The sequence below is a fragment of the Ursus arctos genome, unplaced genomic scaffold (assembly GCF_023065955.2).
Source record: "Ursus arctos isolate Adak ecotype North America unplaced genomic scaffold, UrsArc2.0 scaffold_27, whole genome shotgun sequence".
NCBI classification, from domain to species: domain Eukaryota; kingdom Metazoa; phylum Chordata; class Mammalia; order Carnivora; family Ursidae; genus Ursus; species Ursus arctos.
In genome coordinates this window covers 17,043,034-17,061,217 of record NW_026622952.1, presented here as the reverse complement: position 1 = coordinate 17,061,217, position 18,184 = coordinate 17,043,034, and the positions used below count along the sequence as shown (strand labels likewise).

Here is an 18,184-nt window from a genome sequence, read left to right as displayed (position 1 = left end):
CCAGGCTTGACAGCTAATGATGTAGCCATAGGTGGGTGCCCACCAGGCTGTATTTAACCCTCAATCTAAGTTTCAGAGATAGCACTGCAATTCTTACTCCTCTGTTTGGGGTTTGAAAGACAGTAGATCTTCCTTCTACTTCCTTCTTTTTACTGAATTCATTCGTCCCATTTACCTTCATGAACCAAGTATTGTGCTAAGTTCTTGGACATAACTCTGCCTCCCAATCCGGAAGAAGTACAGCAAATGAGTCTGTGATTACAATACAGTAGGTTAAGCACTGTGAGAGGCTGTGGAAGCACCGAGTGGGAGACAATGACTCAGCCTGGAAGGTTCAGTGGGGCTTACTGGAGAAGCTGGCATCGTAGCTGAGGACGCAGGATCATCAGTAGGAATTTGCCAGGAAAGAAGTAGAAAAAAGCCACATGCACACAAAAAATATGCAGACCAGTCAGGTACTGGAATGTGGCTGAGCCTTCCAGAACAGGGCATCTAATGTGCTCAGATATAAAAAGCTGGGACATGAAAAAGCCCAAGAACAATGATTTGTTTCTCTCAAATTAGTTGGAAAAAAAATTATCCAACTAGTAAATTGAACAGCTGATGTCACACATTTGAACAGTTAAATGCTGCTTGTACTGCATGTTACATATTTGTGCAAATAAGTTCTCCAAGCAGATTGTAAGCACATTTAGAGGAGAATCATGGTGTATAAATTTCTCTGACAGAGTCAAGGCTGGCTTTAAGTTCATCATTAAACAGTCCATAATAATTATTAGTTGGCAGACAGAAGTAACGTTTCTTGGGAAAAAATACCTCAGGCCATTCAAACCAAATGTATGACTTGAAACTTCTTTTTCAGACTAACTATAAATTTTGTATGTATTATTCCTCAACCTGATTAGTACTGATAATCGAAATACTTTGAATTTTCAAATGGAACATGAAATAGAAAATTTTAAGTTGATAATTGTGCAAATTATAGCTGTTAGCTGTACTTTTTTTGAGATTTCATAGTAATAAATGAATATTCACGTTATATCTCATTGAGGGGGAAGTGCCTATTTTTAAACTCACTGAAGAAACTTTCCATTCAGACTTAGTTTCATGTTAGTTTTCTCTGTTTTCTTTTCTTTAGCTTCTACTCTGCTCTATTCGATATGACAAATTTATGCTCAGATTATATGTGTAGAATCTGAGAATATGCCTAACTTTTAAGATATTTTACAGAGGTATTTTGGACTTTATGGAATGCTTTGAGAAATAACCAAGTAGCCAGATGTAAAAACCTGAACTGAGTCCCAGTGTTCAAATCCCTAACAGTCTGCAACAAAGTCTACCCAGTGTAGTTGGAATGTATTCTCACTGTTTGGATTTGCCAAACTAATACTTTTGAGAGACATGGGGCTATGACAACTTAAAGCTAGAGAGGTGGACCAAGAGTTCAAATCTGGATTTTTAAACACCAATCTACACTTCCATGAAATAAGTCTTGGCTGGACTGCTGACTTAATGCTGACTTTGAATTCCTGTAAGACTTTATGTAATCTGTACATTTTTGCTTCCTGTTTGCATCTGGCAATCATCTTTAATCAGCTTGCTTCTGAGCAGGGGAGAATTTACTTGGTGCTGCCTTACTGTTTTGCCACTTAAATTGTTTTGCTTTTAAGTTTCTTGGTAATATTTTTATTCTTTAATCTCAGAAGCATTACTTAATAGCAATGGTGATTTTAAAAATCAAGCTATCTATATGCCGTAAAGGGCAAAAAGTACTATAAAAAAAATCAAATGCTGTTCTGAAATTTTGTAGCATGCTATGCATATATTTATATATGGTAACGTGTCTCCATTTCAATAAATGTAAGCTAATTCGCAATTTAAAAAGCACTGGATTTTTAATGTTTGAAATAGCCTCAAGAAACATTTCATTTAAAATTGATGATGAAACAGCAATCTGATAAAAAATAACACCAACCAAAGAAAGGTCCAGGGCCTGGATCATACTAAAAAGCCAAACTGATGGCTTTCTTCAAATGAACCATAATGTCTTACAATTTACATTTGATATATTAAGCATGTTCAACTTTTGTATCTTGAATGACTGACACAAAGTAAGATCTTATAGTTAAACTTCTATTTATGTTGAACTAGTAGGCAACTCCACTGTGACTTTTTACTTACTTAAATAGTGCATTTATGATGCTTATTTATAAGAAATGATAACACTGGTAATTTCTGTTACTTATTTTTGAGGATGTTGGTTAATTATTATCTGATAATAATTCCATATTATTGGTTACTGAAAAATACTATAAATAATTACCAGTGTATCTTTTTTTTTCTGCAACTAGTAATTTTTTGTTGCAAATTAAAAATCCTCTGTTCTTGAAGAAAAAATATCAAACATACTATCTGGATGTATTCCATTGTTTTGTTGTGGGGTTTTTTTGGCAGCAGAGGGAGTATTTTTCCATAGCTTGTAATAAAATTGTAAGCCCAAATAACTGGAATTGTGGGGCATTGGACTGTTTCTAATGCAATATAACCAAGTCCTTAAAAAATATTTTAAGGTCAAATCTACATTCAATTATACAGAGTTGGGAAGTAGGTTTCCTTATATGAGTAATACATAATGACATAAATATGATCAAATCAATGCCAGATAACATAATTAAACTATTTTCCTGCAAATTTGTAAGTGAAAGACAAAATCTCAAAAAGCGATTTTTTTCTCAGCAGAATTCCTTAATGATCAAAATATGGTCAATGATTTATATGACAATGTCAGCTTTGGTGTTCACAGAAATAAGTTAATATATGGAAACTATTAGACAATATTTCCTTCAGCTTCTCTTTAAAGAGGAATACTAAGAACTCAAAAAGGAACTGGAAGAAAGCATCAATGAGAATGAAAGATTATGAAAAATATTAAATTCCCAAATTATTTAAAGTAGAAAACACCATGATTTTCAAAGGTAACATATGACTGAGTCCATCTATTTTCATTTTAGAACTACAATAGGTGAACACATAATAGGAAAGAAAATTATGACTTTTCTTATATATAGCATTTACATACCATATTACAAAGCATTCCCAGACAGGAAATACTTTTACTACTCTGTGATGTCACTGTGACTGGCCATGGGGTTCCCCAGCTATTCGGCCAAACATTATTCTGGGTGTTTCAATGAATGTTTTTTACTGAGATTAATGTTTAAATCAGTAGAATGAGTAAAGCAGATTGCCCTCCATAATGGGGGTGGGCCTCATCCCATCAGTTGAAGACCTGAATAGAACAAAAGGCTGACATCCCCTTGAAAAGAGAAAGAATTCTGCCTGACAGATGGACTTTCAAATGGGATGTCTGCTCCTCCTAGTTCCATAGCAACTTGCAGCCTTTGGACTCAAACTGGGACATTGGCTCTGCAGGTATTGGAATGGCCAGCGTCCCAAATCACTTAAGCCAATTACTTATAATAAATCTCTCTAGATAGATAGATAGATAGATAGATAGAGACAGATATAGGTGATAAAGAGGTAGAGAAAGATAAATCCAGATAGAGATGGAGATGCTGGTCTATCTGAAGAACCCTAATACACTTCCTAATATCATGTTCTTCAACACCTCTGAACCTTTCTTGTGATCCTGGTAATACTTTATGTCTTTCTAGTATTGCCAGTAACCTGAACTATTCTTCACAAGGACAAATGTAATTTTTTCAACAATTCTTAAGTCTTCTCCTCCCACCCCTCTCCTTCACTTTCAGCAGCCATGTAGATAAAACAAATGCCATGCAAATACCATCCCACGCATTAAGAAACCACTCAACTATTTAATCTCTACATCATCTACAATTTCCTCATTTCTTTCTGTTAAAACAGAAAAGGAAACAACTTGCCTCCTGCCCAGTAGTATTGTGATACAATCCCTTCTACCCTGTTTAGGCAGTTGTTCTATTTGCCATCCTTTCTCTTTCTTTGTTTTTAATTTCTTCTTCTGTCTTACAACTTTTTATGAAATCTCAACATGTTCAATTCTCTTCTATCACAAAAATAAAACAAATGAAGAAACAAAAATCCCCTTCCCTCTGGCAGCCCCTTCTATTTTGCCTGATATTTTTCTGTTTCCCATAGTCACGTTTTCCGAGATCATTGTTGTCATTTGCTCTCTGCCTCTACACCCCCAGTTACATGTTTGAGGTACTAAAACAGGCACTCAAAGAAATTATAAAAATAAAAGATAAAACTCAACTCCACTTAATTTATCCACAATTTTATAATTAGAAAATCTAAAAAGCAGCTATTTGACTTTGAGGATTTATTTCCATTATTTTGAAGGTAATATTTTATGTTCACTTTCCTATGGACATGGTGGTGGCACTTCAATTGTTTAGGTGTAGGGTCACCAAAGTTTGTCAACCAGACTTACTTATGTCCCTTTCTCTCTATGACCAGCTGAATTCTGGGCTCTGCCCTTCCAGTTCTGCTGAAATTGCTCTTAGCAATAGATACCAATAGATAGATTTTTTTATAATAATTTTTTATTATATTATGTTAGTCACCATACAGTACATCCCTAGTTTTGATATAAAGTTCCATGATTCATTACTTGTATATAACACCCAGTGCACCATGCAATACATGCCCTCCTTAATACCCATCACCGGCCTATCCCATTCCCCCACCCCCCTCCCCTCTGAAGCCCTCAGTTTGTTTCCCAGAGTCCATAGTCTCTCATGCTGCATTCCCCGTTCTGTTTACCCCCCATTTCTTCTTCCCTTTCTTCTCCTACTGATCTTCCTACTTCTTATGTTCCATAAATGAATGAAACCATTTGATAATTGTCATTCTCTGCTTAACTTATTTTGCTTAGCATTATCTCCTCCAGTCCTGTCCATGTTGCAGCAAATGTTGTGAAATCGTTTTGATAACTAATATTCCATTGTATATATGGACCACATCTTCTTAATACAGTCATCTGTTGAAGGGCATCTCGGCTCCTTCCACGATTTAGCTATTGTGGACAATGCTGCTATGAACATTGGGGTGCATACGGCCCTTCTCTTCACTACGTCTGTATCTTTGGGGTAAACACCCAGTAGTGCAATGGCTGGATCATAGGGTAGCTCTATTTTTAACGTTTTAAAGGACCTCCACACTGTTTTCCAGAGTGGCTGTACCAACTTGCATTCCCACCAACAACCTAGGAGGGATCCCCTTTCTCCACATCCTCTCCAACATTTGTTGTTTCCTGCCTTATTAATTTTTGCCATTCTAACTGGCGTAAGGTGGTATCTCAGTGTGGTTTTGATTTGAATTTCCCTGATGGCTAATGATTTTGAACATTTTTTCATGTGTCTATTAGCCATTTGTATGCCTTCATTGAAAAAGTGTCTGTTCATATCTTCTGCCCATTTTTTGACTTGATTATTTGTTTCCCATGTATTGAGTTTGAGAAGTTCTTTGCAGATCTTGGAACAGAAGAACAGGCCTAACCCACGCATGAGAAAGCAGTTGATCAAGATTAGAGCAGAGATCAATGAATTAGAAACCAGGAGCACTGTAAAGCAGATCAACAGAACTAGAAGCTGGTTCTTTGAAAGAATAAATAAGATTGATAAGCCACTGGAAAGACTTATTCAAAAGAATAGAGGAAGGACCCAAATTAATAAAATTATGAATAAAAGGGGAGAGGTCACAACCAACACCAATGAAATAGGAAGGATCATAAGAAACTTTTATCAACAGCTTTATGCCAATAAATTAAACCACCTGGAAGAAATGGATGCCTTCCTGGAAACCTACAAACTACCAAGACTGAAACAGGAAGAAATTGATTTTTTTAAACAAACTGATTAATTATGAAGAGATTGAAGCAGTGATCAAAAACCTCCCCAAAAACAAGAGTCCAGGGCCTGAAGGATTCCCTGGGGTATTCTACCAAACATTCAAATAAGAAATAATACCTATTCTCCTCAAGCTGTTTCAAAAAATAGAAACAGTAAGAAAACTACCAAACTCATTCTATGAGGCCAGTATTACCTTGATCCCCAAACCAGGCAAAGACCCCATCAAAAAGGAGAATTACAGACCGATATCCCTGATGAATACGGACGCCAAAATTCTCAACAAGATCCTAGCTAATAGGATCCAACAGTACATTAAAAGGATTATCCATCGTGACCAAGTGGGATTCATCCCTGGGATGCAAGGGTGGTTCAACATTCGCAAATTGATCAGTGTGATAGATCATATCAACAAGAAAAGAGTCAAGAACCATATGATCTTCTCAATTGATGCAGTAAAAGCATCTGACAAAATACAGCAACCAATAGATACTCTTAATAGATACTTTTCTGTAAGTATTGACCTTAATTTATTGTTGACATCCTTCTTGAAATATTTTCTTCCACTGGTTTTTCTGAGGCTTCAGGGTCCCACCTTTAGAGTGTTAAGAGTTTTCAGAGTTCAGCTGTCAGGGGTTTCTCTTCTAGTTGCATACCACAGTAGACATGACATGATCTGATCCCATTTGTACCCACGGCTTTGCTGATGTTTCCCAAATCAAAAACTCTCTCTTGAACTGTGCATTCATATATCCACATATTATATTTCTTCATTGGATCTCAAAGGTAGTTTAAAATCATCTTGTAGAAAAATAGCCTTCTTATCCTAATCCCAATCCCTGTTCACATTCCATGTTCTCTATCTCAGTAAATGCACTGCCATGTACACTGGAGCTCATAACTGAATCCTCAGGAAAAAACTTAACTTCTATCTCACCCTGTACAACCTATAAACTACCAGTTCCTATAGATTCTAAAACCTAAAGATTTCTAAAATCCTACCAATTTTACCTTCCACCATAATGTTTTTGTTCTTCTTGATACCACTAACTCTCACCCAAGTTACTACAATAGCCTTTCAAATGAGTTTCTTCTCCGTTTTTGCTCATTCATTCTTTATAATGCAACAGAAAGACAAGTTAAATGTAAATTATACTATTTTTCTGTTTGGTATAAACATTTCAATGGATCTTTATGGGCTTCAGTATAATTTTTATACTCAGTAAGCTTAAAGTACCCTGCATGAACTGGATTATTGTTACCCCTCCAGCAACTCTTCCCATCTGTTCTGTAACACCTAGGCTCTGTCCTAGAAGCATAACAGATTATTTTCTATTCTTTAAATGGGTATTCTTTTATCTTTGAGTTTTTGCACATAGTTTTGTTTTTATTATTTTTTTCTCATTCAGTTAACTCCTATTTCAGATCTCAACTTAGATTTGGGACTTCAACTGGGTAAAAAGCTTTTGCACAGCAAAGGAAACAATCAGCAAAACAAAAAGTCAATGCAGAATGTGAGAAGATATTTGCAAATAACATATCAGATAAAGGGTTAGTATCCAAAATCTATAAAGAACTTATCAACTCGACACCCAAAAACTAAAAAAAAAACATAATCCAGAAATGGACAGAAGACATGAACAGATGTTTCTCCAAAGAAGACATACAAATGGCTAGCAGACACATGAAAAAATGCTCAAGGTCACTCATCATCAGGGAAACATAAATCAAAACCACCATAAGATGCCACCTCACACCAGTCAGAATGGCTAAAATGAACAACTTAGACAACAGATGTTGGCAAGGATGCAAAGAAAGAGGAGTCCTCTTATACTGTTGATGGGAACGCAAACTAGTACAGCCACTCTGGAAAAGAGTATGGACATTCCTCAAAAAGTTAAAAATAGAACTACTCTATGACCCAGAAATTGCACTACTAGGTATTTACCCAAAAGACACAAAAATAGTGATTCAAAAGGGGCACATGCACCCCAATGTTTATAGCAGTAATGTCCATAATAGCCAAAATATGGAAAGAGCCCAGATGTTGATTGACAGGTGAATGGATAAAGATGTGGTGTGTGTGTGTGTGTGTGTGTATATATATATAAACAATGGAATATTACTCAGCCATCAAAAAGAATGAAATCTCGCCATTTACAATGATGTGGATGGAACTAGATCGTATTATGCTAAGTGAAATAAGTCAGAGAAAGACAAATACCATATGATTTTACTCATGTGGAATTTAAGAAACAAAACAGATGAACATAAGGGAAGGGAAGGAAAAATAAAATAAGATAAAAACAGAGAGGGAGACAAACCATAAGAGACTCTTAACTATACAGAACAAACTGAGGGTTGCTGGAGGGGAGGTAGGTAGGGGAATGGGGTTATTGGGTGATAGGCATTAAGGAGGGCATTTGATGTAATGACCACTGGGTGCTATATGCAACTGATAAATCACTAAATACTACCCTGAAATTAATAATACACTATATGTTAACTAACTTGAAAGCTAACTTGAATTTAAATAAAACAAAAAATTGAAAAATAAAAACAAAACAAAAAGAGAAAAAAACATTTTATGAAAACTTACCTACAATTAATAAAAAAAACTCTTCCATTTCTTTGGCATAATTGGAATGCAAGTTTTTGATCTGGCTCTGCTGGAATTTTTGTTCTCTTTTCTTAAGGTTGCTTGAAACTTCATTTCCTGAAAAAAGTAAATCATAAAACAGTTCAATAGATAAGTTCTTAACTTTGTTACTAGCAAATAAAATGTCTTTTTGAAACAAAATTAACATAGGCCCATGACATCTTTGTCATAAGGAGTGAGCAGATAAAATATACTATCTAAAACAGTACAGATTTTCTGCTAGTATTTCAGAGGATATTTTATACTGGATAAAATTTGTTGGTTACATTTCATCCCCAAAGGCCCACACTTCTTCCCATTTCATTTCTACATATCATCCTGCCTCACTGGGGAGTAGCTTCTAGGTGGGGGACAGGAAAAGCTGGAAGCAATATTTGAAATAGTTACCACAAATTTTTATCAAACATGGTTCTGTAAATCATATCTTCAAGATTAAGAGATTTATTTTTCAATAATAGTTTATACTACAGCATAGCTCCTAATCTTTTCCTGCAATTCCAAAATCTTAAAAAAAAAAAAAAAATTGTCTCCTAGGTTTGGTGTCAAAACTCATTTGGAAATAAAACTGACCTGAACTGACATGAGGACATTTTTAACTCTTCTAATCCCACTTAGTATGAATATTCATTCATATCACCATTGAAATCTTAATGAGTTTGTCTCCAGAGTGCTGCCCTGACCCCCCTGGAATTCCACATGGTATATCTAAATTCTGAACCATAACAGGCCCCAAGAATTTAGAAGAAAATACTGTGAACCTATAATTATTTTTCACATACTGCCACGAGTAAGATATGCAACAGACGATATTCTTAGGTTTCAAGTTATAAGGAAACAGCTCAGATTAATTTAAGCTGAAAAGGGGATTCATAGGACAATACTTCAGTTACATGTATGAATAGAGAAATACCCCAAATTATGGTAGTTTCCGTTTAATATAATTTCAATCAGGGAATGTAAGCAGTCAGAGCTAACTGTTGACTACTTTCCCTCACACTGCTCTACATGGAGAGAGACAAGGCCTTTGGGAGCTCTTAGCTCTGATACTTTTATCAGAAAAGAAAGAGGCCTTTCTTTGCCAGACCCATACAGAAATATACTGGATAAAATATTCAATTAGTTTGCTGGGTTCACATGTAAACTCCTAGACCACTCTTCTTGGTCATGGAATGGGGATGAGGCCTTCATCATGTGCCCAACTGTGGGCAGTGCACCCGGCTGCCTCAATTTCTAGCTCCAACTTAACTTTATAGTTGAACCAGAGGAGGAAGTGTACCCTGAGGAAGGTTGGTTTTTAACTAGTAGATAAAAAGGTAAATGAACACCATAAGATGATTAACCAAGAACAAGAAATACATATAAAATGTTCATCAATCACCCTGAAAAAACTAGGGAGTAGCGAACATTTTTTTCACATTTCAAGATTTAAGTTTTTTAAATTAAAACTGAATATAACATGTCATTGCCTTTTAGGCAAAACCAACCCACTGAATCCTATTTTCTTCCTTTTAATACCTCAGAGCAGAATGGTTAAGTACTTTATGGTATTACGAGCCCATTACTTTATATTCTTGAGACCCTTCTCCACATACACTGATAAATGAACAAATATGTCATCTACTGTGCTAAAGAGTTTCTTTGAAAAACAAATCATTATCTGCCATGACACAGATATGGTATTTCAGCAATTAACAGTTTCAATGGCTTTGAAATATTTCAAGGATATGCATACCCAGTGGGTTTAATAAATCTAAATTTAAATATCAGTGCTTCAATGTGCTAATGAATATATTTTAATTGAAAGAAAAATGAAAGAAATTAATCCAAAAAACAAATGTAGGCACTTGGATTACATTTTTATCATAATTATTTCTGCTCTTTGTGAACTAAAGAAAATCAAACACAAGCAATTCATTTGTTAATAAATAATTCTGTATCAACGGGCTGCAGAAATACCAAAAACTGTCATTTAGGAATAATGAAATAGTGATAATTATGAAAAAAAATAAAATGACATAAAACTCTAGGAAGATTCTAAGATTTCTTTAGTTCACAAAGTTTTCTTCAACTACTCCACTGCCCCCTCTGGGTCTCCTAATTATTTGAGCCTTTATGACAGCTAATCCAACCATTAAAAATTTGCTCATTTTAACAATCTGACATTATCACCAAATCTAATATTAAATGCATGTTATACCTTCCATTTAACTGGTAAACTTATTAAGATAAACATATATACTTCATTATGTTTTCTTTTCAGTGCCTATTACCAAATGTACACACTAGGCATTAAACAATACTTGAAAATTGCACTGTTAAATTTTTTAAGAGTTAACAAAGAAACATTGGCTAATTAGTTCTAGACCTCGGTTAATTTATTTAACAATTTACATATGAGATTTTTGTCAACTGTAATGGACTATCAAATTTCCAAAATTCTTCATTGGTCTATATTCCAATGACATCCCTGTTAGATCAAATAGAGAAAATAATAACCTAAACACAATATAAATGTCTTTTCCAGGACTAAGACTGAGTTGATCACCTATCAACCATCATCAGCAAGTTGAAAGCATTACTGCCAACTCATACATGTGATGTAAAGACACTGTAATATTCTATTCTTTATCTTTGACTTAAACTTGGACAACATTTTGCAAAATGTTGTTTTTCTTCACTATATTCCTTAGCTGACATCAGGGCTATAGATCTAAAACATACCTGTAATTGTGTTTTTTTCTAACTTACAAGCTTTTTAGAATGGTCCAATGAGAACTGAAAAGTTCAAACTTCTCAGTAGGAAAATATCTTTCCATATGTGTGTTACTATCTACTCACCAAACTCTCCTGACTTTGTAAACTGTGTAAACTGTGGTAACAATATCAAATATGTTCCTCTTCTCCAAATATTCTAATTATCTTTCCACTGTGGTATATACTTCTCTTTAAATATGTCTTTTTCCTTGTTTACCAATCTAAGTTCAAATACCGAGTTCAAGAATTAGTATACAGCAGTTTCTTTTAACTCATCTACAATAAAAATAAGAAAAATAAAAAATCATCCAAAAGTCCAACATTTAGAAATAACCATTTTTAAGAAATTGGTAACTGTCAACCCAAGTATCTTTCTGTGCAGACGTACCAGCCACTTGCATGATTCTTCTCAGATCTATTCCTTGTCCTTCCTCTGCATATTCGTTATTCTGATCACTGGGTTCTGATTAGGTTTTGCTATTATGGGAAATTGACAGGACTCTAGAGACTGGGCAGCTGAAGTGAGGTAGTTGTTTTTTTGTGTTTTTTTGTTTTTTTTCCTGCTTTGAGCGACTTCTCTGGCAGTAGCTGAATTTCTCCATAGTCCCAGCTCACCCTGGATAGCCCTTCCATTTGTGGTTTTGGTTACTTTCATGTATACTCAACAATCCCACTCCATTCTGTACCCCAGTTTTGGGGCTGAGGTATCATCACTTCTATCATCTCCAACCAAAGGGTAGTACTGACTTCTTAGTACTGCTAATCTACGGGTTCCCTTAATGGCCTTTACTTGTCTTTCGGCTCTTCAAGCACATTTGCAACCTGTGCCCAATATTCATGCTGTTCCACTGGGCTAGCTGATATGAGTTCTGTTTCTCAGACTATATTCTGACTCAGACACAATACATGTAAGTAGAAGGACTGATCAATCAGGAAATTAAAAAAAAAACAATTTTTAAAATGTGATCATCCAATTTATGCTATTTTAATAACTATTAAGTTGGATTTATTTAAAGGTAATAAACATTTGGAAATATTACTGAAAATTATTAGAATTTTTTGAGACCCCCCCCCCCAGTTTAGTTCCTAGGGATAAAACCAGGGCTAGACTCTTGTTGTCTCAGTCCAAAATATTCCTGAGATTCTTCCTCTGCATTCTAAACAAGCTGAGGTTCTTACCAGGTGGTGTGTGTATGTCCATGCGTACGCACATGCATGTATTAATGTTGGTACTTTGTTATTGTATTGCCTATGTTATTATTATTGTTTGTTGTCAATTTAGATATTAGAAGGGAAAATTACGTATGGCAGCTTTATACTACTATTTCAACCTGAGATTCTCACTTCTATGCCATTTAATATTGGTATTTTCTCATTTTACTACAAGTTTATGTAGACTTGAATTATTTATAATTCGTCATTACAGGTAATTCCTAGCATATAATAGATTAGCAATACATGCTTGATGCACAAAAATGAATGAATGATTACATAAACATAATATATAGCCTCTAGAAGACTAGAAAGTTCTCAGTTCAACCAAAGAGTCCTTATGCATAAAAGGCACAAGAAATCAATCTGAAACTTGAAATATCTTTCTGTATACTTGGATGACATGAGTACCCTCTTCTTCTTCAACAGTGTGATGAGAAGAAATTTGGTATGCCTCTCACATTTTTTTGTTATTTTTACTATGGCTACAACAGTACAATTCTATTTCGCAGCTTCCTTCTTCAAAATAAAATGTAAATTCCCTTGGGAGAAAAAAAATTTGAGCTTAATTTTGAGTGAGATTATAGCATCATTTTCTAAAAGTCAGTTCTGATGATAAAAGAGAAATAAAACCTGAGCAACTAAATATCTGATATGAGCAAAATATTGCTACCATACAATAGGAAAGATTACAATATAAAAAGATACTTCTTTTGCTTCATATTACTATTACTGTTACTATTAATATTACACATTCATAGAATCTAGCCCTCTCTAATTATTAATTCTGTTTGAAGTCTGATCATTCCTCAAGTACCAGAGCATCCTTTACATAGTGAATGAATATTTTCCTATTTATTTTTTTAAATCCTCAAGACATACTTCTTGGGTTTATTCTGAGTATTAAAAACTATACAGTTTATGGCACAGGACATAATAAATGATAATAATTTAATAAATAGTATACATTTATGTAATTATCACCATAATTAAATTGCCTCTATTATTTTTAAGATAAAATACAACATTTTTAACTTTCTTTGAATACCTTCCAAACTTTTATGCATCCCTACATCTCAAGGACAACTCAGATAATATCATCTGCCAAGCCCAGTCATGGTGAGTTACTTTCAATTCCCTAACTAAGCCAAGCGTTCTCTCATTTCTGGACTCCTGAATATGCTATTATTTCACCTTGCATATTTTCTTTTCTTTCTTCACTCAAAAGGAAAACTAAACAGGAAAAAAAAAAAAAGTTTTCCCCATATAGAAAACTGGCCTGCCCCTCCCAAGCAGAGATCTCTATTTAAGATGAGAGTAAGAATAAATAGTATTAACATGAATGAAAGAGAACTTCCATTTCTGGTGGTAGGAGAGACTAAATACTCTGACATACTCTTCCATTGAAAATAATCTAAAAATACCATGCAATATATTGGAAAAAAAGAGTGATTTAAAATAAAACTCTGGAAGATGGGAACTTGATAAAGTAAGCAGGCATTTAAAATTTAATCCTAAATAAAGAAGATGATCAACCCACTTATACAAGTAAGTTTTACTGAACATTTAAGGAACAATTTTAATTTTAAATAAGTGCTTCTGAGTATACAAAGGGAGACACACTTCCGATGTCATTTTATAGGACTAGTAAGTTTGACTTAATATCCACATCTGACAATGTCAGTATAAAAAATGGAAAATGGAATGTCAATCTCACTCATAAACAAAGATGTAAACCTCACCAAATAGACTCAGCTATTCACAAAACTTAATGAATCTATCCCAGAAATAAGAGGTTGCTTTTAACATTAGAAAAATGAAGTCCACCACATTTAAAAAGTCAAAGACCCTTTGATCACCTCAAACATGAAAAAAATAACTCATTCATGAAAAAAAATTTAACTATGAACCAAATGAAACTTCCATGAATTGATCAGCTACAGCAAACAAAACACTTCATAGAGAAAAGAAGGTAACATTCACTTCAACGTAAGGGACAGAACAAGGCAGACTGCTACTACCCATTTTATTTGACATTGTACTAACGTTCTGATCAGCTCAGTAAGGAAAGAAAAATGAATACGGTTTTGCAACAGTTTTGAATTTTTTTGCAACAGAAAGAATCAAATATAGGTTTTATTACTTTCATATGATGATTATCTATGGCAAAAATAGATAATAAAATCTCCCAATAATTTTTACAATATCAGGTTTCTTGGAACAAGGTCAATATATAAAAATAAAACACATGTTATCCAGTAGCACTAAAATCTATGTAAGTATTTTACAGGGAAAAAAAAAAGCAATGAAGCTTTCGTCATTCCCAGATGATTAAAATTGTTATGAATATCCTACAGGAGGTTGAAGAACTGCTATTAAAAAATTAGTGTAGGGGCGCCTGGGTAGCGCAGTGGTTAAGCGTCTGCCTTTGGCTCAGGGCGTGATCCCAGCGTTCCGGGATTGAGCCCCACATCAGGCTCCTCCACTAAGAACCTGCTTCTTCCTCTCCCACTCCCCGGCTTGTGTTCCCTCTCTCGCTGGCTGTCTCTCTCTGTCAAATAAATAAATAAAATCTTAAAAAATAAATAAATAAATAAATAAAATAAAAAATTAGTGTAGTAGTGACATATGGCAGTATTTCTGACTTCTACTCCTTTGCTTCCATTTCTTGTTTATGACTGATGCAGTGACTGAAATTCACCTGTAGTGCTACCTCCGCAGAGCATCTTTTTAAAAATTCTATTCAAAGCAGCTGTAACGATAGTGGTTTGTGTACACAGGTTTTTTGCCTAAAACATTGTTTTGTTTTCATTTATTAACAAGTTATTTACTCTTGAAATCAAATTTTCCTCAAAACACCTTTGCTTTAGGGGCTGGGGGAAAAAAGGTATTTAGTGTATTTCATTACTGAAACGGAATCTAGCAAATCCCCATTAATTTACACTTGTTAGCAAGGCTGCAGTTTTGTTCAGTAGCAAATAATGTAGTCTGTGAGATTTGTTTTAGTACTCATTTTTTAAAATCTTTAACAATACATTTGCTGATACAATGCTGGCTTTTCATCATATAGTGTACTGTATTATATACTAGCAGGAAAAACATGTTGCCTAAAGTCACATTCTGCTTCTCTGCTATTAAGGAAGAAATCTCAGAAGAGTATTTTAATATTAATCAGTAAGTTTCGTAGAATTTTGAAAAGTACTAATTATTAAACTACTTTAAATATCACTTGAATATTATAGAGGTTTATCCAGTCTTTTAGCAAGTCCTGTTTGCTCTACTTTTAAAATGTATCCAGAGCACTACACACAATAGCTAAAAGGTGGAAATATTGCATTGTCCATCAATTGATAAATGGTTAAATGAAATGTGGCTTATCCATATCATGGAATGTTATTCAGCTATAAAAAGCAATGATGGGGAAGCCTGGGTGATTCATTTGGTTAAGCGTCTGACTTGATTTCAGCTCAGGTCATGATCTCAGGGTGGTGAAATCGAGCCCCACATCAGGCTCCTCACTGAGCATGGAGCCTGCTTAAGATTTTCTCTCTCCCTCTTCCCCTCCCCCCACCCCCACTCTTGCTCTAGCTCTCTCTTCCTCTCTCTCTCTCTCTCTCTCTCAAAAAAAAGGAATGATGTTATTGATAAATACTACAACATGGGTGAATCTCAAAACAGTATGGTAAGGAAGCCAGGCAAAAACCAAACAAACAAAAGCCATCTATTGCATTATTCTATGTATATCAAGAGCCCAGAATAGGGAAATTCATAGAAGCAGAAAGCAGATTAGTGGTTCCTGGGTCTGGAGAGGAAGCAGATTAGAAGTGATTGTTTAATGCATATGGAGTTTCCCTTTGGAGTTCTGAAAATGCCTTAGAGCTAGGGAGAGGTGAATGTACTCGAAGGCCCAGAATTTCACATTTTAAAATGGTTGATTTTATGTTTGTGAATTTAACCTCAATTTTTTTAAAAAAAGCATAGTCAGATTATTTCCCATTACCTTCAACTCACCATCCTAGCCCACGATACTATCTTCTCTCCCCTAAAATTTTTGCAGTAACTGTCTAACTGGTTTTGCAGTGAGAGGGATACTGTAAAAATACAGGATCACTTCATTCTGGAATTCAAGCCTTTCCAAGAGTTTCCACACCTTTCAGAATAAAAGTCAAAATTTTCGTGGCACCGTCCAGACCCTATGTGATCAGACACTCTGTTGCTTCTCTGCCCTCACCTCATAACTTTGATACTGGCCCCTGATATCTTCCCTTATTTCCTCTACTCCATCCGGAGAGGTTGATCACCTTTCTGTTCCTTGGCATGGAACCACCTGTTTCATTAGCTGTTGCTGCCTGGAAGCTCTTCTTCCAGATAGTCATTGTTCCCTCTGGAGTTTCTTTCAGAAGTAACTTTTTCAGGGAGACCTTCTCTGGCCACCCTACAAATAGCCACAACTCCTCTCCTCCTAATGGGTCTACCACTTCCCTACTTTATTTCAACTCCTAGCATTTATCATTATGGTATCTATATTTCGCCTATGTACCTGATTGTGCGTCCCCTCAATAATAAAACTCCATGAAAGCACCTTTTTATCTGTTTTTATCTCTGATATGAACAGTACCTAGCACATAGTGGATGTTCAATTCCTCTTTTTTTAAGTAACAATTGTATGTATCTTTTGAAATATATTGCAATAGGGGCAGAAGTATTTAAGGAGACTAGGCTCACTGATCAGTAAATATAGCAAAAATTTCTTACCCTTATAAGAAACTGTAAATCTTTTGTTTTCAGTCAAGTTTGCTGTTTTGAAAATTCTACTCTAAACCATATCAAACATATCCTAATTTTATTCATGTCTACAGTTAATTCATTCTGTGCTTGACAATCCTGTTGCTATAGCAGTGTCAGCAGGAAAGAGCTGGTTGTAGTAAATTTTGTTGAAGTTCATTTCCAGTTTCTGATCATTCTGGACTGAATTATAATGTTAAAAAGAATTAGCTAAGAATAATAACATGGCCAAAATTGATCAAAAATTGGTCTTAAGAAGATTATACAAAATATAAACTGTATAGATTCAAAGTATTACCATAAAATTAGCAGATCAAAAAACTACTTGTGATATATATTTTTTTGAATTGAGGGTTAATTTAATACAACTCTGACACTGACTATGGTAGAAGTTTATACTCAAAGTGAATTTTAATTTGGAGTATAATTGGCCTCGAGGTAAACAGCATTATATTCTGGACCTTTTGAATTGGAAGAAAGGGTTTTGAGTCTCATTCCACCCTAGATAAGGAATGACACACATTTTCAGCATTTTAATGTGTGCAATAAGCACACATTTTATGAAGGACTGGTCATAGAAATCTAAATTACATAAGCATGACAGATGGCGGTGTCTTTGTTCACTGTAAATTTTATTTAAAATAGGCAAAGACTCTAAATACCAGAAACAGTGTACAGTTGTCTCATAATGACTATGGGGCAGGGAAATTGCACAAATAATCAGAAATGCATAATAACCAGAAATCTTATCGGTACCACATTTGTAAACTACGATTTCATAAAATCCTACATTGGACTACCCAATACACAAACTCTGGTATACTGCCTTCCTCCTGCGGGGTATGGGCCACGCATACAAGTTTAGGGGAAAGAGAAACAGTGAATTGAGATCATCCACAAACTGAGTAATTGAGAGTCCAGGCTG

The 18,184-nt window shown here is 34.8% G+C and overlaps 1 protein-coding gene across 1 annotated transcript in view; it reads right to left on the bottom strand.

Annotated features, from left to right (window-relative positions):
• The window catches only part of MSR1 (macrophage scavenger receptor 1), a 413,132-nt gene that overhangs the window by 249,933 nt on the left and 145,015 nt on the right, over positions 1–18,184 (bottom strand). Inside the window, exon 4 of the mRNA XM_057303426.1 lies at positions 8,449–8,565. The gene's annotated coding sequence lies outside the window, so the exon portion shown is untranslated. The remainder of the gene's footprint in view (positions 1–8,448; positions 8,566–18,184) is intronic.